A 14,710-nucleotide genomic window follows, 5' to 3' on the forward strand; every position below is an offset into this window, starting at 1 on the left:
ATGAGGGGCGGCGCTGGAGCATGGCAGATCGAGAGGGAGGGAGAGATGCGGGAGGGTGCGGCGCTGAGAAGGGGAGACGGGAGAGGATAGGGTTCGGGTTGGTGCGAGAGGAACAAGGCCCGTTCCCTGGTATGCGTCGGTTCCGCATATAGACCAAATATTCTCTTTTGTGGGACTGGTGGGTTCTGGTTCCATCTACTGACTAAACGTGAGAATGGGCTCTCGGGACGGGACGGACCCATGCCATTCCATCCGGTGACAGCAACCGAACACACCCCTACTGCACCTGTTCGTGTTTGTATTAATACTACCTTTGTTCTGGTTTATTAGTCTTTTTTATAATTTATGCCAAATTTTAATCATATATTTAATTAACAAAATGTTAATGCATGTCAACAAAAATTATATTGTTGAATTTGTATTTGAGCATAGTATCTAATTATATTATTTTTAGGCTCGCAAGGCTGCACGCACTGTTGGTTTGGTTGGGAGAGGCACGCATGCCGGTGCTAATCCTGCCGCTTCCGGGCACACGTGTTGCGACCTGCGCGAGCCACACCTCTGTTTCGGTTTTATTTTGCTTTTCGAAGAAAGTCCAAAATAAATCTCAAACTTGTAAAAAAAAGATAAAATAAACCCTGAATTTTGAATCCCGAAAATTGGCACTTTCAACTTGTCAATTCCGGTCTATTTTGAACCTTCAAAGCGTTTAACTGGTATTCGCTGGACACTAGGACGAATCGGGCTGGCCCATTAGCAAAGACGCTCGCGCCGCTCTTGCTTAGATGTAGGTTCGCTCGCTCTTCCCAGGTTTTTCTTTGTTTTTTTTTCATCCTTTGGTTTTTCTTTGTTTTTTTTCATCCTTTGGTTTTTCTTTGTTTTTTATTGCTTTTCTTTTTTCCTTCGCCATACTTTCTGTTTTCACTGCTTTTCTTCATGTTTTTTCTTTGTTATATTTTTTGGTTTTATTTCATTTCTTTCTTGGTTTTCTTCGTATTGTCTGGTTCTTTTGCTTTTCCTTTTTTTTTCTTTGCTGGTTTTAATCGGCTTTGTTTTATTGACACGTGTCTATTTTTTCTCAGTACACAATGTACATTTTTAGCGAAACCTGAAACCTTTTTTTACAATACTTTGGATATTTCTAAAATACATGCTGTACATTTTTAAATGCATGTTTTTTAATACACCGTTGTATTTTTTGAAATACACAAAGCCACTAGTCTTCTATAACGAAACCGGGGAGCTTGCAACGACTTGAATTCGGGACCTCGCACTCGAGCACGCATACATGATAGACAATGTGACATATATAAGAAAACACACTAGCATTCATATGTGAAAACTTTTTTAAAACAATTGAAACTTTTCTTGAAAATAAATGTGAACACGAATTTCCAAATATATTTTTTGAAACAAAAGTAATCTAAAAAATTCCAAAAACATATTTTGGAGAATGTGACATCATTTCTAAAATTCAAAAACATTTTTTGAAACCTATGAAAAACTTTTGTAATTCCAATTTTTATTGAAAACTGCAAACAATTTTTGAATTTACGCACAGCCCTTAAAATGCAAACATAATTTTAATTGTCCAAAAATTTATTGGAAAACACTATTTTTTTATTTTTCAATTTTTTTTGGAACATGAGAGTCTTTTTTTCAACTTCTGAACAATTTTTGTAATGTGCGAACATTTTACAAAACTCCAGATTTTTTATGAATTTATGAACCAAGTTTGGAAACACGAACATTATTTGGTAATTTTTACCAAATTTTAAAAACATAAACATTTTTTGAAATTCCTGAATATTTTCCAAAGATACGAATGATTTTTAAAACACTTGAACATACTTTTGAAATCCCGAACCTTTTCTGAATTTATGAAGATAATTGCAAACATGAAGTTTTTCTGAAATTTTGAATAAATTTTAAAAACACAAACATTCAAAAACTGGCTTCGCTGTGGTACAGTGGGCCAGCCCAAATTCTCGTTCGTGAGAGTAGCACATTATCCCGACCGGGATTGAGTATTCCCATTGTGCCAAACAGTTATAGGGTCCGAAATAGACCGGGATTGACAAGTTCAGTGTGCCACTTTTCGGGATTCAAAGTTCATGGTTTGATTTATCTTTCGTCTACAAGTTTAAGGTTTGTTTTGGACTTCTTCATTTTGCTTTCTGTTTAAGAGCCTCGGTCGGTTGTTATCGTGAAATAGCACCAGCCCGCAGACTACGGTTTTTCTGGTTTGACGCTTGGCGCCCATGGATCGGGAGTGAAATGTGGAGGCATCTACGTATCCCAAGCTTCAAAATATCGGATTCGTATCGGTTTGGCTTCGACATATCGGATGTCGGATATCGGGTGATATGTCGGACGATATGTAGATATATCGGTGAAAACAAGTTTAGTTTTTTCATTATTCTTATACAAAACATTTATTTTTAGTAAAAGAAAATGTATGATGTCAATGCTTTAACATAACACTTTTAGGTTCCCATTAACTTGTTGATAAAGAAACTATTAAGGAAAGATTCACAAAATCCTTACTCTATGATTAAAAATAATAGAGTAAGGATTAATATATATTATTTTTAATCACAGAGTAAGGATTTTGTATGAAACATTATGCATGACTTTGATAATATAGAATGAAGTTCTAAATGCATAATTCTTATTTTACAGCTTTCTAACAAAAAAATTGTTGTCATCTACATATCATTCTATATCGGTGGACCTATCGGGCTAGATATCGGCCATATCGGTCGATATTTCAGTCCATATCAGATGATATGTTGGAAAACTATATTTACCAAACAATATGTTAAGTTTATACTGGTAGAGCCCCAAAAATCATATATTGGACTATATATCGGTCGTATTAGCCTAAATTTAAAAGTTTGACGTATCTGTTTGCTTTGTTCCCAGGCGTGAGAGAGAACGGCCACCTTCTGTCGTTGAGACTTGAGAGTTGAGACATGAGGCGGACCGTGATGGGAGCCACCTAGCAATCTAGCATCACAATGTGCGGCCACACATTTTTTTTATGCAAAGAAATAGGATTTTTTATGCATTGTTTCCTGGATTATTGAATTAGTTACTCGCGCTGCATAAGAAACATTTTTATGCATTGTTTACTGGAGTATTGAGTTAGTTACGGGCCATATTCAGCGTTTTCTTCTTCGAGGTGACAATTTGCTACGTAGCTAGTCGATGTTTGTGTCTTTTGGTCTTCGACAACTTTCCAACTGCTGCTTCTACAAACTCTTAATTTAACAAGTTAATTCATTGAGCCGGAGTCTCAAAGCAGAAACAAGTTTTGCTCACGACACACCGTCGTTGGATGCATGAGGAACTCCAAGAATATGGATGTACTTCTCATTTCCGGTAAGGGTCATTTTGTAAGGATCTGCCTTTGACCTTTTTGGAAAAAAAATGTCCGTATCTTCTTAATCATAGAATTGTACCAAAGAAAATAACTGAAAACCTAAGAAATTTACTTGATGCCCCATCATACAGAATGTTTGAAGCCTATAAAAAAACGCAAGTGCAACCATAGTGGAAAAACTAATATTGTAAACATTTCTTACCGTAGGATTGTGCCATAGATATTTCTTATAGTTTCCTATCAATTTGGAAGAACCCTATTGATGAGTTTTCTTTACGGCATGCAATTACCATTGTACATTTTGCGTGCTCAGCAAATTTTAGCACAAAATTGACATTCGTGAGAGTTATGGAAAACAAAAAACAAAAATAGCACTCCAAAATGCTTTCGATCTTTTTCATGACTTCCACGAATGCCATTTCTTGATATTTTTTTGCAAGCATACTAAACATTTGTCAAAATTTATCACAAACAAATCAATTTTATTTATTTATTTTTACTATTTTCTTTGATTTTACGGTTTACCAGGGAGCACTTAAGCTCGGGAGCAGATACTCCGCATCCACCACGACACCACTTTTCATGTCAAACTGGTAGGTAAATCCATGAGCACACACCACTTTTATCTCCTTTTATAAAAACGAAAGACGTCAACACTGTTTTTCATTTGATTACGGGGTAAAAGCAATACAAGGTAGTCAAATACAAAGACCAACGCCACGAGCATCGTCAAAAATAGTGGAGCAATAATCCTCGGCCCAAAGTTGACGGAGGCTTTCAATGTCTTCTTTTTTTGCGATGGTAAAAGAGTTTTATTCCTCATTCATAGGGTTACAATCAGGTGGCAACAGCTCCTCAATACAGGGAGGGCCCTGCCCAAGCCATACAGCTGTAGTTCTTTCTATACGACTATACATAGCCAAACGATCTGCTATCCTATTTTGTTCTCGTCTAATTTTCAAAGGAATAAACTCTCTTTCACCCATCAAATGATGAATCTCCGCAACTAAGTGACCATATGCCGAACAGGATAGGCTCTCTCCTAACAAAGCTGAAAGAGCCTGAGAGGAATCCGGTTGAACGATGATAGGAAGATTGCAATGCTGAATTGCCAGTGCCATGCCTTGCATTATTGCATGTAGTTCCGCCTCGAGCGCATCATTGCAATTGAAGATATACCGGTAGGCTGCAAAGATAACCGTACCATCATGTCTTCTTAGTATCATGACTGCTGCCGCTGATTCATCCGAGGCTAAAAACGACCCATCGACCGAAAGCGCGGCTTGGCCCTCCGCTGGTCGCGGCCATGGTAACTGCACCGCCTCACCGCGTGGCCTGATCGGGTCTTCGCACTTCATTGGCATCTTCCCCTTGATGATCTCATCAGTAGAGTACCTCCTAGCCAGCTGTAGTGAATGCATATAGCTCTGAAGGTAGTCGGCCGTCACCGCCGGAGCCGGTACCTCCTTGCCATGCGCCAGATCCGATCGCAGCGTCCATATCCTCCAAATTAACATGATGGTGCAATCCCGCATGTCATCATCACAGTGCATAATGATATTCAGAAGCCATTCTTTACCTGTATCTCGTAGCAGTCTAGGATCAGGGAGGTTCCATAGTGAGCGCATCTGTGTCCACACTGCTCGAGCATGATCACAAGTAACCAACGCATGGAAGCTGGTCTCTTTTTCCGTACCACAGAGAGGGCATGTATCTATAGTGGAGATGTGCCTATATTTCTTGCATTGGTTAGTTGCTAACGCTCCTGACACAACCTTCCACGCCATGATTCTCATTTTGAGCGGCACCCGAGCATCCCACACACGCCTCCATATGGTCCTGTGTCCATTAGGGCTAGTGCTAGAAGACCCCACTGCTTGTGCCACCTGTGTCTCTGCTGCTAGATGATAGGCGCTCTTGACAGTGAACAATCCGCTCTTCTCTGGAAACCAAGCCAGAAAATCCTGGCCTTGTCTTGGCGACGTCCGGATCTTGATGATTTCGCGGACGTCCATATCCCAGAAGTATTATCATAACATCTGCATATTCCATGCACCTGCCTCATCAAGGAAGTCCGCAACCCAATTGTATCTGCAATTTCTCTTTGGGGTGATCGGTTTGAAATCATGCCTCCTCGGAATCCAGGGATCCCTCCAAGTCTTGATTAGTGACCCATCACCCACCCGCCATATAAGACCCTTCTTCAACAGCTCAAGTCCATACATGATTTCCTTCCACACTGCAGACGAGCTAGAGGGGAAGACTGTATCGAGCAGATTTCCATTGGGGTAATATTTAGCCCGGAGTAGGCGCGCACATAAACTGTCCGGGCTATCAAGCAGTCTCCAGGCTTGCTTGGCAAGTAATGCCTGGTTAAATGCCCTCATATCTCTGAATCCCATGCCTCCCATGTCCTTGGGCAGAATCATTTTCTCCCAACTAAGCCAAGCCATTTTCCTCTTGCCTTGTTCAACTCCCCACCAGTACTGTCTCATCATCCGTGTTATATCATCACACACAGAAGCCTGCAGCCGGAAAACACTCATAACATACATGGGGATTGCTTGTGCCACCGCCTTGATCAAGATTTCTTTATTCCTATTGCTCACTCCAATCAATTAATCTCTTCCCCAGTCTTTCCTGTAGTGATTCAAACTGCCCCTTATGCACTCTTCCTTCTGGTACCGGAAGGCCGAGATACTTTGGCTCGAACACCTGTTACGTAACGGCAAGTGTGCTCTTGATTTCATCTACCACCACAGTCGAACAATTGTCTGAAAAAAGGATGGAACACTTCTCTGGGTTAATGAGCTTGCCCGTTGCAGAAGTATAAGTGTTCAATAGCCCCTTGACAATGCTCGCTTGCTGGCCAGACGCCTCAAACATCAACATAGTATCATCGAAAAAAAGCAGGTGGGAAATAACTGGTGCACCACGACAGATAGACACTCCCTTTAGGGACCCTTCCTCCATTGATTTTGAGAATAAAGCAGATAGGGCATCAACAACAAAAAGAAATAAGAACAGTGATAAAGGGTCACCTTGCCTCAGTCCTCTAGAAGGGATGAAACTCTCAAGCAGTTGTCCATTGAATTTGATAGAATATTTGTCTGACTTCACACAAGCCATAATCCACGAAATCCACTGTTGGGCGAAGCCCCATTTGCCCAGAGCTTTCTCCAAAAGGTCCCAATCGACATGATCATATGCCTTCAACAGATCAAGCTTGTAAGCACACGCTGCCTGCCTGTTCTATTTCAACGGTTGTATATGATGAAGGCATTCAAAAGCAATTATAGAATTGTCAGAGATAAGCCTTCCTGGGACAAAGGCACTCTGATTCTCTGATATTAACTCCGCAAGCATCAGCCGTAGCCTGGTCACCAAGCACTTTGAAACGATCTTATAGATAACGTTACATAGGCTTATCGGTCTAAAATCCTTAAGTTCCTTTGGGAAAGGAATTTTCGGAATAAGAACAATAGCCGTGTCATTCACCCCATCAGGCATAATTCCTGTCTTAAAGAACTCCAAAACCGCAGCTATAATTTCAGATTTCATCACGGCCCAATTCCTTTGGAAAAATCTAGCCGAGAGACCGTCTGTTCCTGGCGCTTTAAGCGGACCGATTTGAAAAAGAGCATTAGAAACCTCCTCCTTCGAGAAGGGTGCACAAAGTAGATCGTTCATACCTTGAGTAACCTTCGGTGCAATAACCTCCAAGACACTCTCCGGCGTCAAAGTTGGGTCCTTGGTATACACCTCCTTAAAGTAGGATGTGGCCATATGCTGCATATCCGTCGGGACCGAGCACCACGTACCATCATGTCATCGGACACGCTGAATATAATTCCTCCGAGCCCGCCACACAGCACGCCGGTGGAGGTATGCCTTATCCCGTTCTCCTTCTTTGAGCCATGTGATCCGCGATCTCTACAACCAAAGCATTTCCTCCCTATAGAGGAGTTCATCTAGTTGATGCATTTTCTGTTTTATCAAGTTCCTGTCAGCATCATGAAGTTGCAGGTCTGCCAACTCCGCTCGCAGCTTCTCCAAATCTGATATGACATGACCAAAGTTCTCTTTACTCCAAGATCGCATCTTGTTCATCATCTCTTTCAGTGCATCCCGAACCGCAACTAAGTTCCCAGCTGGGCGACTGCACTCCCAACTATCTGCCACCATCGAGGATAGACCAGGGTGTCTCTCCCACATGATTTCATAGCGTGACGCCAACCGAGTTCTCGGTGCTGTTGGAAGTAACCGGACGAGGACCGGGCAATGATCCGAGCAGGAAGTCGCAAGGTGAACCACCTGTGAGAGAGGGAACAAATCCTTCCATGCCTCGTCCGCACAAGCCCTATCCAGACGAACCCGTACATTCCTCGCACCATACTGGCCATTATCGTATGTGAAAGGAACGCCACTGAACCCAAGATCCATCAATTCACATGCTAACAGACAATCACGAAACACTTGCATTTGATTTTCTGATCGCTGAGATTGAGAGAAGTGCTCATGTTGCCACATAGCTTCGTTAAAATCGCCACACACTAACCATGGTTCTGCAGAAACTGCCCTAAGGTTAGATAGTGTGCTCCACATGCGATGCCGATTCTCCACCCTCGGCTCGCCATACACAAATGTTGTCCTCCATGACTTATCATTTGCTGCATCCACTATCCGCACGTCAATACCGTGCACAAGCATCTAATACTGTTACTTGCAAACTCTCTTCCCAGTACAGAGCCAGGCCACCACTCAGACCCTGGCTCGATACCCCCGCAAAACCCTTCATCTGTAGTCTCCACTTAAGTCGCTCCATCTTACTTGAGGCTTGTCTAGTTTCAGATAAGAATATAAGCCCTGGTGTAAGGGCATATTTATCCCTAAGTGTTTTGGTGATTGATGACAATGCTTTTGCGGACTAATCGTGTGCCTTGAGTTTCTCAGTTGCTTCATCGCTAGGCACAAGACGGTTTGGTGTCCCTCGAAGACTATTGAAGATGGTGTTTTTCTACGTTTCTTTTTGGTGGATTTGAGTCGTAGGAGAGCTGTACTATTAAGAGGGGGTCCGCGTCGGAAAGGTTCGGGTGGAATCATCACGTACACATTTCCTTCCTTGTCTCCTCCTTTCCCGTGCACTTTGGAGCATTCCCCGTTTATCCTCTATGTGAGTCTCTGTCTACTGTTGCTGAGCTTGCGGTAGTACTGCTCCCTGGAGTGGTAGTACCGCAGGCACTTGCGGTAGTACCGTGCCCATGCGCGGTAGTACTGCGGGAGCCCACGGTAGTACCGCTCCTTCGAAGTCGTAGTACCGTGGCTCTCTGGCCAAGTATCGCTGCCTCCCGGTAGTAGGCGCGGATGTAATTATTTACATCCGCACCCACACGGTAGTACCGCACGCTGAGGGCGGTAGTACCGCGGGCGCCCACGATAGTACCGCTCCCCCCGAGCGGTAGTACCGTGGTTCCCTGGCCTAGTGTCGTAGCTTCACGGTAGTAGGGGCGGATGTAATTTTTTACATCCGCACCCACACGGTAGTACCGCGCCTTGTGCACGGTAGTACCGTGGCGGACGTTTGCATCGTCTCTTTGACCACGGAAGTAGGCACGGATGTATTTTTCTTCATCCGTGTCGTTTCCAGACTAGGACTTACCTGCCTCGCGGTAGTACCGCAGGTGGGAGCGGTAGTACCGTGCTGGCGGTAGTACTGCTTGTGTTGTAGTCTCTGCAGCTGCCGCGGTAGTACCATGGTCTTCCATGGTAGTACGGCGTGGCCTTGCGGTAGTACCGCGCTCCTGGAGCGGTAGTACCGTGTGTCGCAGGTTGGTCTAAGTGGATAACGGTTGGATGTTGTCCTTCACTATAAAAGGTGCGTCTCCTACCTCTAGTTGACCACCTCTTCCATTCCTAAGCTCCATTGTTGCTCCAAGCTCCATTTTCGGCCAATCTCTCTCCCTAGCCAATCAAACTTGTTGATTTGCTCAGGATTGGGTGACAAGGCCCCGATCTACACTTCCACCAAGAGATATTCGATTCCCCCAACTAATCCCTAGCGGATCTTGTTACTCTTGGGTGTTTGAGCACCCTAGACGGTTGAGGTCACCTCGGAGCCATAGTCCATTGTGGTGAAGCTTCGTGGTGTCGTTGGGAGCCTCCAATTAAGTTGTGGAGATTGCCCCAACCTAGTTTGTAAAGGTTCGGTCGCCGCCTTCAAGGGCACCAATGTGGAATCACGGCATCTCGCATTGTGTGAGGGTGTGAGGAGATTACGGTGGCCCTAGTGGCTTCTTGGGGAGCATTGTGCCTCCACACCACTCTAACGGAGACGTACTTTCCCTTTAAAGGAAGGAACTTCGGTAACACATCCTTGTCTCCACCGGCTCCACTCTTGGTTATTTCGTGCCTTTACTTTTGCAAGCTTACTTGTGTTGTATCCATTGCTTGCTTATGCGCTAGTTGTTATTGCATCATATAGGTTGCTCACGTAGTTGCATATCTAGACAACCTATTTTGTTGCAAAGTTTAAATTGGTAAAGAAAAGCTTAAAAATTGTTAGTTGCCTATTCACCCCCCCTCTAGTCAACTATATCGATCCTTTCACCCGGGGAATTGGCTTTAGAGAGGGCCAAAACCTCGCGAACTGTCCGACGGTCCCCCCCGGTAGTTCCAACATAACAAACTCATTGTGTCCGGCGGTCCTCCCCCAAGGAGGCCGTCGATCTCTCGCCAGATATACTATCTGAATTAGTTTTAGCTCTCTTACTTCCATTGCTGCTACTAGGTGAGTTGGTCTCATCATCCTCTCCCTTCCCAAGTGTCAACACAAGAACATCATCCTTTGGTTTCTGGTCACCATGCACCGCATCAGCATTCACCACATCCAAGGCTAATTTCTTTTTGGCCGACGGATCCACCTACATGGAGGTGCGGCCAGTTTTTGATGGACTTGTAGCTGTATCTAAAGTTTCAGGGTCAACCGTCCCCTTCCCTGCCTTATTCTCCTGCTGGGGTGTAGCCTCATATTGCCGTGTACCTCCTCGCGTAGGCATTTCCTCCTGACGCTGTCTGTTGGGGCCATTAGCGTATAGCCACGCCCCGTATTTCTTGTCCTTTTTCTCATGAATACCATTGACACATTCTTTGTACTCATGTCCAATTAAGCCGAAAACGCTACAAAAACGGGCCAACTTCTCATAACGAACCAAAAACACCTGCCTCTCCGTGCCTCGGACAATGCTGACAAATTTTGTCAGAGGCTGGCTGATATCATGGCGGATGCGAATTCTGACATAATCTCCTCTAGTATTTCCATTAAGCCTCATCTCCAAAATCTTACCCGAATTCCGCAGCAGATGTTGCACAATCTTGTCCTTACAAAACCCTTCAGGAAGTTTGTGGATTTGTAGCCAGATTGGCATGAAAACCATTGGAACTTCCTCGGCCTTAGTGAATCCATCATACGGACACATTAACACAAGCATATTCCTGAACAGCCATGGCCCTTGATCAAGCATGCACTCCCAGTCTCCCAGACAAGAGGCTTGCACGACAAACAGATTTGGTCCAACCGGCCGAAACCTAACCGGCTGGACTGTGTTCCACGCCACGCGCATCTCCCTGTAAAAAGTTGTCTGGCTGAAGGACTTGTCAGTATGAACCCTAGCTAGGGCGAGCCATCTGACACTTTTGTTGATTTCAGGATCATCCTCATCGATAACCAGGTCATCGAATTCTTCTTCTTCCAAGTTCAACTATTCCAGAAAGTCTCCCAGATCCGACTTCACAGCAGCGCTACCACCGTCGCTTGTTCCCGATTGGGCATCCTCCGCCAACGCCATCGCGATCGGATCGACGGAGAAGACGAGCACAAACCTGCGAGAGGGGAGGAGTATTTAGCTGCGGAGGACTCGCTGGAGTTTGCCCGCCAGGGAGGAGGGGTTTGTGTTGGATAGGGACTCGCCGGCGATCCGATCGCCAGGAGGAAGGAAACCCTAGCCGCAGCGTAGGGAAAAAACCCAAATGTAGGATCACTTGATCATATTGTATCCCATAGAGGCTTTCAATGTGGATCTTCTTCTAACCAACAACACACAATGCAGGAACAATGTCCAGGGAGAACAATGACAACCAAGAATGGATCTGCTTGCTAAGAGCATCTCCAGCCGTTGGCCCCCCAGGGGCGCGTAAAATCGCCGCCTCGGGGCGAGCCGGCACAAAAAATCGGGTTGGGGTGAGTGGTTTCCCAGCCGCCGACCCCAGGACCGCCCCAAACACCGTTTATGTTAAAAAAAAGAGTATTCGACAAAATTCGGCTAAAACTCGGCAAACTGGGCATATATTAGACATGCTCGACATTTTACATAGCAAATTTATTAAAAAAAGGCCGAAACTACAACTACAGGCTGAAGAAGTCGTTGAGCGCGGCGAAGTCGCCGCCATCGCCGTCGTCGTCAGCGGCCTTTTCCTCGTTGACACGGCCGCCCCTGCTGGACCCCTGCCCGACGTCGCCATGGCGGACCGGTGGCGGTGGCGGCGCATCATCGTCGTCACTATCATCGAGGATGACGACGCCTCCTTCATCGCGGCCCCGACACCGATGTTCGAAGTGCTCTAGGGCGCGGCACTGTCGCTCCATCTCCATCTGCAACCAGTCATTGCGCGCCCATTTCAGGGCCGCCGGCTCGTCGAGCTCCGAGATATCATGCTCCGTCTTCACAGCGAGGAGCCCCGGATCCGTCTTCGGTTTGACGAAGCGTGGAGGAGCCGAGGAGGAGGCGCACCGGCAGCCCTCATTTATGATGATGCCGGCACTGCGACTGCGCCGGCCGAGTGGCGTCTCCGCTGCGGGCTCGGCCTTGACGCCGAACACCGCCGGTGAGCCGTAGGAGTGGGAAGAAGAACAGGAGGAGGAGTGGGAGGAGGAAGTTGAGGAGGAGCCGAACCTCCTGGGCATCCATTGCCCGGCGCGCCGGCGGTGGACCGGGGCGGCCGCCACGGCAGGGTATGCTAGCAGCGGGTCGTTGCCGCCTTCGAGGTGCTCCAGCACGTCCTGGAGCGTGCGGCCGGGGGCGCCCCACCATACGCGGTGCCCCTCACTGTTCTTGACGCCGCTCACCACCGGCGCCATGTTGGTGGACGCCAGCCTCTGCTCCTGGCGGTGCTGGAAGTATGCCGCCCACGACGCGTGGTTGTTGGCAGCATACTGAGGGAGGGCGCGCTGCTCCTCTGTCAGGGAGGCTCGCACGCGGTCCACCTTGGCGGCGAAGTAGGCGGGACGCGCCTCGAAATCGGGCACCAAGGGAATGGGCACACCCCCGTTGCTGAGCCTCCACCCCATCGGCCCGGCGCGCATGTCCGGTGGCGCCAGGATGTTCGCCTTGAAGAGTAGCCACGCCTCCCACTCGTGGAGCGAGCAGCGGCCGAAGCCATTAGCCGCTGCCACATCGCCGGGGAATCGCGCGGCCATCGGGTTTGGGAGAGAGGGAGAGGAAGGGAAGAAGTGTTGGCGAGCGGCCGCGCACGGGGGGAGAGGGAGAGGAAGGGAAGATGTGTCGGTGAGCGGCCGCGCACGAGGGGAGAGGGACAGCTCGGCGACGGTCGATGACGGCTGTGGGCTGGTGTGGCCAGAGGCGAGGGAGGCCACCGTCTTATATAGCCTGCGCCGTGTGTACACGTGGTGGGAGGGGAGGCGTCGTCGCGCCGCCCATGAGGAATCAATGGCAAGGCTGACCCGTGGCAGCCTTGCCATTGATTCCACGCGAGAAACCAAGGCATTCGATGACGACGAGGTGTGCATCGCTGACTCGGCGGGCCCACAGCTATTGCGCACCAAAACCGCTCGCCCCGGCTCCCCCAGTGCTCGGTCTGGGTTTGCCGGTGCCGATTTCGGCCCAAGCCGGCGAAAAAGGGCTCCCGAGACGCGACTGAGCCGTTTTTCGGTGCCAGCGCGAAAAAATCGCCTCGGGGAGTGATGAGGATACAGACCTGGGGTAGGGTCATAGGCCTGACCTACACACCCTACCCAAGGTCACTACCCCAGAAGATGAGAATACCAAGAGTCCACTCGACGATGCAATCACTCAACCAGAATTCTCTACCTTCACTCGACCATATGGGAACCACTCGACTACGTCGAATACCAGGAGTCGGTAGGACATACAACGGCCAGATATTCACTCCTTAGTCTTCATGGGAATTAAGAGTACTTAATGCTGGCGTTACCAGTAACGCCTCTTACTTTATGTACATTAGTTACCTTGTAATGGAGGCGGGCTGGGGTCTTGGCGCACTCTATATAAGCCACCCCCCTCCTCTGGCACAAGGGTTCGCACCCCCTGTAATTCAACACACATAATCCAATCGACCGCCTCCGGGCACCCAGACGTAGGGCTATTATTTCCTCCGAGAAGGGCCTGAACTTGTAAATCTCATGTGTACATCTTCGCCATAGCTAAGATCTTGCCTCTCCATACCTACCCCCCTTTCTACTGCCAGGCTTAGAACCACGACAGTTGGCGCTCACCATGGGGCAGGTGTCTTAGCGACTTGTTGGTGAAGTTGCAAGTTTTTCCGATCACCATCATCATGGTTTCCGGCGGCGGATTGGCTGAGGGCCACGAGATCTGTCTTGGCGCGCTCGTTTTCGTCGCCGACGACTCCACATGGCTCCAAGAAGCTCCCCTAGACACTGAGGCGCTCCCCGTCTTAGGGGTGATGCACTTCCACGCGTGCGTTCGCGGCGTTCTTCTTCGACAGCCATCGACTCAATATCAGTCGGCTCCAATGTCGTTTTCCCTCCCCGCTGTCCACCGCCGCAAGCGATCCAGTCGATCGCGGCTCTAGCGGTGGGTGAAACACGCGGTGGCTCGGCAGTCGACCACCCACCAAGTCGCGGAAATCGAGCCAAATGAGACTCTCCACGGCCTGTTCGATCCGTCGACTGGCTCCGCGGAGACCGCATCCGAGTGCGATAGCAGCGATCCTGCGGCCGAAGTCTTGATGGTCGATGGGCCTCATAGCCCACCTGGTTTCCGCCGTGAGGGCAGCAGAGACGGAGGCGGCGATCCATCACACGTCCACGAGGAATACCGACCCGAGCCCCTCTCGTCCCAGCAGAGGGAAGAACTTTGTCGCCGCAACATGGATCCACTCCACACGCCCATCGTTGGAGAAACCCCCAAGGATCGAGCCTTGGAGGAGGTGCGCTTAGCTAATCGGGCTGAGCGCACTCGACTGGATAACCTCCAGCAGGCTCTCGACGAGCGCGCTCAGGAGCGGATCCATGAGTCCAGTCGACGACAACTTTTTTCGCCTCCACCT

Source organism: Triticum aestivum, chromosome 6B, assembly GCF_018294505.1.
Source record: "Triticum aestivum cultivar Chinese Spring chromosome 6B, IWGSC CS RefSeq v2.1, whole genome shotgun sequence".
NCBI lineage: Eukaryota > Viridiplantae > Streptophyta > Magnoliopsida > Poales > Poaceae > Triticum > Triticum aestivum.